Raw genomic sequence first — 8507 nt, 5'->3', positions numbered from 1 at the left:
GAAGGTCACTCCAAGTCTGCTGTAAAACGCACACGCACACACGCACACACACACACACACACACACACACACACACACACACACACACACACACACACACACACACACACACACACACACACACACACACACACTCCTGTCTTTCTAACTGCCTTGCGCCTCACTCAGAGCTTCTGACACTGCCGCCTCCATAGCAACCCCAATGTTTACACCCCCACTTCCTCCACCTCTCCAGTCACATCACACCGGCCTGCGGTTTTATCAAAACTACACATTTGAAAAGAAAATTGGAGCGATGATCAGCCCGAACAGGGATATTCCAGACCATTAGGCAGATCCTGTTTCAGTTGATGTGTGTGGGTTGGAGAGTGTGGGAAGAGTCGGGGTGAACGCAGCAAACTATCAAAGGAGCACTTCTGGACTGTGTGGAGGGAAACACAGTAAAATGACAAGTGACACCACTGGCTGCATATGCATCGCAATGTATTATTTATCTTAAAGTCATTACCTGACTGTTAGGGTATGAATGGTGCTCCTTGGATTTCCTCTGGAGCGGCGGCGCGTGGGAACACAGCTGTGGGAGGGGTCACATGACCACACCTGCCGAGAGAGGAAGACGATGCCATGAGTAGAAACCCCTATTGGACAAAGTAGATCCCTCTAATGATGTGTGCATAAAAATATTCAAACAGTGAGTTTTGGAAAATGTGTTTACACAGGCAAAAAAATTTAAGAATAATTTTAAAGTTATACAATTATACATATATATATGTATGCATACAAATTTTAAATAAAGTTATGAAGTTATAAAATTAAAGCTATAAAATGTATATATACACACAAATTTTAAATATGTAATGTAAATATTAAAAAAGAAATAAGGAAGACGAGAGTCTACCACCCATACTGGCGACTCTGTGAGGCTGTATTTATGAACGATGGTGCTCTGAGCTAAACACTAAGACCAGTGCTAATATGCTAACATCAGTAATTTAGCACTAAACACATTTGGCTGAGTTTCATGGGACTTTCATTACACTATTTGGTCATAAACTACTAATTCTTTGACGCTAGATGAAAAGTTAAGATTAGATTCATCCTGATGGCGACATGAATATCAAATGGGCTTCATCCTCTGGGACCTATGCATGTGCAAATGTGGTGCAAGTCAAACTTGGTCTTGATTTGGAGATGGCTATTTAATAAAATGACTAAAAACTTTGAACTGATGATGGCGCTACAGGAAAAGCCCGAGGTTCACCAATATGATCAGGATTCATCCTCTGGGAGCCATGATGATATCTTTACCAAATTTCAATGTCAGTCCATCTCACAGTTGTTGAGCTATTTCAGTGTGGACTAGAGTGGTGGACCAACCAACTGACTGTCAAACCAACATTGCCATCCCCAGACTCATGCCGCTAGCATGGCTAAAAATACGCAGCCAAAGTCTCACACAACCACTTGCCTGCATAGAAAAACATGCCTGAGAATGAGCTGTACACACCCATGTGGGCACACACAGCTGCAAAACACAACAAAGATGGACTTCTGCTCAGTCAAGGGGAGTGGGATTGTTCAAAACGCGTGTGAACACACATGTCGCTCCCAAACTTGGAGCCTGACAACACTTGCCGAAAGTTAAACACTCAGTCTGTCAGCGCTCGCCCGGTTCTCCAACATCCTCTCACCCTCTGCTCCTTCCTCTTTGGTCCCCTTCTTCCTCTCATCTCTCCATCTTACATCACACGGCAGACAGCGCTCCCTGTCCAAACAAGAGATTCACCCAAACAGTGGGAATAGGGGAGATTTTCCGGGGACGCTGCGAAGCAGCTACAAGAATCCCACGCTTTACTTGTGTCAAATATGTTAGCCTGGAATGGAGTTCATTACACTGCTTAATGACGTCTTGCACAGCCATTTGTGTTTTATTCTTCTCCAAACCACATCTCTCTTGTGAGGCATTCATTCATACAATAGGAAATCCATTGGCACTGACTGCCACTGAACAAGGCTGTGGAAGATTAGGAGGATGACGATGAGCGCAGGGACGAAGGAAAAGGAAAAACACCGGGGCAGGACTGACCATGACATCAGCAGGAGACGTCTCTTATTCAGTTGGCCGTGTCAGGATCTCCCAGACTTGACCTCTGCTTCCTCTCTGTGGTCACATCAAAGCGGTCTGGCCCGAAGACAGAGACCGCATTGTCATCGTCAAGGTGGTCATGGGTGCGGAAGAAGCACCCTGAGGTCATCGACAAGGATGATTCGTCAAGATGTTTCCTCATTAATGTGCTGTCTGTCAAACCCAAACTCACGCGCACACACACCTGAGTCAATACAGTGGGTGTAAGCAGACAAAAAGATGAGCAGAGATACAACAGTAGATGAGGCAACCCATCTTAAACTGAACAGTGAAAGCTTCGCTGCCTCTGCTGTTTCCTATTCCTCCAGGGTGGGAACAATGGTGCGTAGTGTGCACCAGCTGAGGGATGCTTGTTGTTTTTGTGAGTCAGGCTCACTACTCATGTTCACAGATAATACCTAATACTATTTACCACGTTACCAGGTCCACACCAAGCCCCAACTGCTGTTTTCAATCACCAAAGAGTCAAAACAGAGCTGTCGGCTTGGGAAACACCAGCTGCCCCTCTTGACTATGATATTTCCCCTCCACCCATGGTCCACTCTTCCTGCTCTCTTCCAATCATTTTAAGATAAACACTCATAATTTCAACATGATTCAGCTGCTCCCTCTCACATAAGCTCTTATCTCTTGCTCCCCCCCCTCCTCTACTTCATCACTGTCTCCATCCCTTGGCTCCCACGCCGATGCTTCTCATTGTGCCAGGGTCAGATGAGGTACCCTGGGAGCGTAAACGTCTCAGTTATTGTCCCTGCCTGCCACACTCAAAGTTACAGCATCTCTATGTGGTCACTCCTGGAAACAAGCAGACAATAGCAGGGAAATGTCATGGGTATTGCTCTGCTCACGTTTTTGAAAGCTAGGTGGTGACTCTGTGGGATGTCTCATTAGTCTTGGCCTCACTCATAAAATCAACAGGATTAAGGACGTCCACCACAACTTCTGTTACCATGACATCAGCAAAAACATGAGTTAACTTCCAACAAGGAGTACTCCCCTTAGGCCGTACATGGAAAGGTTGTGGATGTCTTAACTAATTTGAAAAAAGTGGAAATTATATTCTGATTTAATATATTTATATTCTCATATAGAGTGCATGAAAACTATTTCGATAGAAGTCTAAACAGTTAATGTAAGAGAGACGAAATTAACAAATGGTTCAAATAGATGGGTAAAAAAAAAAGAATAAACATTTAAAATATAATTAATGGGTAATAAATCTAGAAACAACCAACAGTATGACATAAATAGCTCAAGAAGTTAGCCAAATGTAATGTCAAAAATAAACTGTTGAAAACAGTTAGCTTAAAGTAATGAAACAATTGAAATCAATAGCTAAAGGATAAATGGATAAGAGGATAAATGTTTGAAATAGAAACTGTACCTATATCAATCATTTATTTATTACATTTTCAACCATCAACCATTAGGTTACAGGTTACTGTAACGTAAAAGTAACAACACTGTTTAAATAGTTAATTTAAACTAACTAGACCACAGTGTAACTGCTAAAACAGTTACCGAAAAGTAATGTTTAAATATAGTTTGCTGAAAGCAACAACACTCCTTCAATAGTTAGCTTAATCTAACCGATTAATTGTTAAAACACTTAGCTAACGGTAGTGTTTGCATATAGCTAGCTATAAGTAAGAGATAAACTGTTAAAACTGTTAGCTAAAGGTAATCGATAGATATAGCTGTGTCAAAATAAAAAGGTCTGGTCTACGTAGATTTAACGCTGTGCGTCAGCAGCGTACCCGCCGTTACCGTTGCGTCGTAATGCTCCAGTCGCTTAGCAACCTTGTCAACGAATTTTTTCTCACAAAAACTTGAGGTTTTAAGGCCCTCGGTTTTAACAGTTGTACCATTAGCTGTTGAACTGAGCTGAAACACAATACTTACGTTTAAAAATGTAATCCTCAGGCTCTCTGTCGGTGTTGTTTGTTTTCATTTCCGGCGCGCAATGAATGTTGGGATAGGTTGTGGAGGAAAAGAAGGACGCATTTTGTCGGTCGTATTTGAGGAAGCCTCCGAAATGGGACAGCCTAGTCGCAGTGTGACGCAATCGGCCTTCAAAAAGCAGCATACAGCTACAGTTAGCTAAAGGCTAAAAGTAATGAATAAATGTAAATAGCTAAAAGCAATTGATAAATTATTTAATGAAAGTAATGGGTGAATTGCTTAAATATATAGATAATGGGTAAATAGATGGCTACAGTGGATTACATACATTACTATGTATGGAATGGATAAATGGTTGATTTGTTCAGATCGGCCTCTCCTTATAGTAATAATACAAACTTGACCAAACATGGACACTTCGTGGTGTTAAATTATGGAACCTCCATCCACTTTTTAAAAGATTGGTGTTGAATAACGTGGTTTAAAATAAGAAGAACGCTATGGGAACATGATGGTGTTGTCAGTGTGAAATGGTACTTGAACTCATTCGAAAAGCAGTCGGGGTTCGTCAGCCTGAAAAAGTTGGGAAACACCATTGCCATCATAACAGGATGAAGAAATAAGAAACTCATGAAATAGCATAAACAAAGCATTGAACTATAGTAACAGATTTTAAATCCACACAAGGTGCAGGTGGAGGGATTGCGTAATGTAAAATGACTTGAATACTCCCTTCTTTCATAAATCTAGTGAGAAAAAAAAAAAACTTTTGGTTTTTCAATTTGTGAAAATATTTTAACGATTGGATTTTCTACTTCATAAACGTTGATTATTACAGTTGGATCATGAGGTTTTTGGACTGCAGGACTGAAACCTCCGCCTAAAAAAAAAAAAAAAAAAAGTAATTTCTGAATTACCTTTTATGTCAGAAAAAGTGTGGAAGTGCCTCATTGCTCTGCATGCTACAGTACAGTAGGTCACCCAGCATGACCTCAGACCCACCTCCATGATTCAGCCCCTCGAATCATTAACGCTTCACCTATTAGTTCATGGTGATGAAAGAAAGAGCAGATGCACCAGGAAGAAAGGAACAAAAAGAAAAAGAAAACAAAGGAGAGGTTCTTCAGGCGGGAGTAAACAAAAGCCTAGTAGGGATGATGTAGCTGGTTTTCCCCTTTCCAGCACAAAGACCAGTACAGTATATCATGGATTCCATGGGCTTGACTCAAACACCCCCCTCCTCTTCCTCCTCCCCCCTCATCCAGTGGACTCTCCCAACAACCCGCCGTTTGTTGCTGTTGGGAGGGAAGTGATGTCAGTGGATCACAAATCGACACAATAGGGGGGGATCCACCAAGCCAGGACCCAGCCTATCTGATGTAAGAGACAGTGTGTGTGTGTGTGTGTGTGTGTGTGTGTGTCTGCGTGTGTGGCAAAGACATCAGCCCACACCACTGTGGAGCAGACTGAGGGGTGGTATGCTATTGGGCTCCTGTCTGTCTCACTGTATTGCTGACTGGTGATTTTCTGCACAATAACTGCTATGCATTGCCTGTTGTACAGACGAGAACATGTGTGTGTGTGTGTGTGTGTGCGTGTGTGTGTGCGCGCGTGTGTGTGTGTGTGTGTGTGTGTGTGTATACCGTGCTGTACGCCTGCCAGAGCAGATTAAGGAAGGACTCTGATTTCCCTATAAACCGGTGTTGTGTCTGACTGACGTTCCTGCGGCTTCACTTCTGTGAAGCTGTTGCACTCCTCGATTCTGTGGTCATGTTTTTGTGTGAGTATCATCCTGGACCAAGTTTCATCCTGGCTACTCACTCAGCTGTGGCCAACTAAAGTATCAACTGACGTACTCTAAATAATGGTTAGTCTGTGTCACTTAACCACTTGACCAGGGCAAAGCTTTCTCACAATATCCAGGACAAGCAGTGATAACATATCTACTGCTGCTGCCGCCGCCAAGAAGAGGAATAAAGGCTTTTACATGTGATAATAATTATCATTGTGAGCCAAAAGGATAATATTTATGACCGGATTAAGAAATCAGTGTTGAATGGAGAGGGCTGTATCACCCTTCCATGACTTTGATAATGGCCCTGCTTACAAAATAGTTAATAGATTAGTCATCATAAATTTGTGTAATATTGGCTTTGTGTATTTTTTTATATCTTCATTTGGATCCTCAGACCATCGGTTCCCAAACTTGTCCGACTCATGGCGGCCCACATCCGACCCAGTAACAATACAGAGGCCAAATAATGCTGATGTGTTCTCAGAGCACCTTTTATTTTAATGGTTACGATGGATCATTCAGGACTGAGCTGAGAACCGTGGAAACATGTAGGACGTGGAAATTTCTCTTTTTTGTTTGACAGATTAGAGATCACATGTTGATTCACCATCTGTGTCTTCACTCTTTCCTTTACAGTCTTCCTATTGTCATTTATTATATATATGTATAAATATATATATATATATATATATTTTACAATTCCATTTTTTCACCAAAATTGTTCTGTTTTGCAAATGGTTTGTCGACCCACCAGACTATTTAAAAAAAAAAAAAAGAAGAGGTCAGAGGTCACAGTCTCAAGATCTATAATTACAATTAACACGTTTTTCTTTCTTGCACGGTACAGCTGAAAGCTCTGGAAAAGGCAAGTAAGTGACCCTTGAGTTGGGACAATTTTGTCAAACCACTTTTTACAAGGTTCATAAGGAACTTTTTAACTTTTGCACCAATGTGGGCAAGAAATCGTAAAAGGAAGAGCTTCCACATATGCAGTAAAGAAGATTCTGCTCTTTGCAGCCCCATCAGGTTTTAAAGCTTTGACTTTGACTCAGTAAACATTTATAAGGAGAAGGATCCGGGCCACATGTGAAAAAAGAGATTAAAGTCAGAATTCTTGCCTAAATTTCTTTTTATTTTCACGCGGCCCTAATCCTCTTCCATACATTTAAAATGTACACGCCGAAATGTTTTAGGTTTGTATCCACATCAGTAAGTGAAGGGACTTTCCCCTTCTTCTCTGCTCCTTGCTGGATCCTGAAAACACTGACACCCTGACGGTCCTGATCCAGCTTTTAAAATAAAGCCTCACTTGCACTGAAAATATGATAAAGAGAAAATAGAATAGAAGTGAAGTTGCATTTTAAGTGATGTTCATCATGTCTTCCTGGGCTCTTCCAGCTGTGTGATTAAAACTCTGAGGTGGCCTGAAATCTCGCAGTTATAGGAATCTCTCTGACTCAGCATGGGATGAAGATTTGTCATGTTGCTCAGTAACAGGAAGCAGGAAATCCCAATCTTGCCTTTTTTCTGAATAATTCACGTCAAAGAGAGGAACTTACACAACACACACACACACACACAACCACACACGCGCACACACACACCTCCATGTATTCCCTAATTTGAGGCCTGTTAGAGATGACCTCACCCGGGTTAGCATGTCCTTGTGAGGCTGCTCTGAGAGCCTCTTGTTGACTGTCGGCAGGCTTCCCGCCGCTCTGAAGATCAGAGATGTGCTTGTCAGACACATTCCTCGCCTCCTGTATCACTATACAGCCTGCAATTAGGCATTCCCACCCCCACCCCCCTCCCTTTCTCTTTCTTCTCCTCCCCCCCCTCCCTGTCAGACAGACACCTCCATTCATCAGAGAGCTGCATGCTGACAGGTACCAGCCATTGTAGCGAACATTACCTAATTATATATGTGTGCCTGTGTGGGGCGGCTTAATCACACAGCAACAATGGCTGTTTTGTGCAGCTGTTTCCAGGCACGACCAAGGACTGCAGCGCTGTTATTGAGACCAGCTTTAGCAGATACACATCCTCTCTGTTTCCTTTGGCACCTGCATCACAGGTGAGAGTGTGGAGGTGGACCTTCCCTTGCTCGGGAGCCAAGCCTTTGATAGGTTTGGACGAGTCTCTATAGTTACCAGCAGGCTGTTATCACTGTTACCATAAGTCAGCGTTCTCCGTGATCTCGGATTTACGAGCATCAAAGTATTTAAGAGACAAATCCTGAAGGGACTTCACTGACAGTAACACTGACTCTGATGTGGTGAGGGTTCTGATCACTGATCAGGTGATTATTATCTTTTGATGAACTGACTGAGCTGTTAGTCGGTCCGTGCATGAGGGATAATTCTTCTGCAGCTGTTCATGTTGTATAATGAAAAATGCCAGTTTATGGGGTATTGCCTAATTCCCTTGTCCTACTTATGCTAAGTGTAAATGTATGTTGATGTTTGTGAGCTCGTTCTTCATTAGCCCATGAAGCCTAAAGGCTGTTAACGCTTTGCGTGTGTTATTGTCCCATTAAATGAAGACGTGCAACTCAATTTGTTCCATTGTCCAACTTGTACAATGAAAACTGAACAAGGAAGTCTAGAGCCGGAAACAGAAACCGCTCGTCTTCAAAGTAAAAGTTGTGCGTTTTGAACAAAGGTG

Source organism: Seriola aureovittata, chromosome 11 (genome assembly GCF_021018895.1).
Source record: "Seriola aureovittata isolate HTS-2021-v1 ecotype China chromosome 11, ASM2101889v1, whole genome shotgun sequence".
In the NCBI taxonomy this organism is placed as follows: domain Eukaryota; kingdom Metazoa; phylum Chordata; class Actinopteri; order Carangiformes; family Carangidae; genus Seriola; species Seriola aureovittata.
Note: the sequence above shows the minus strand (reverse complement) of the source record.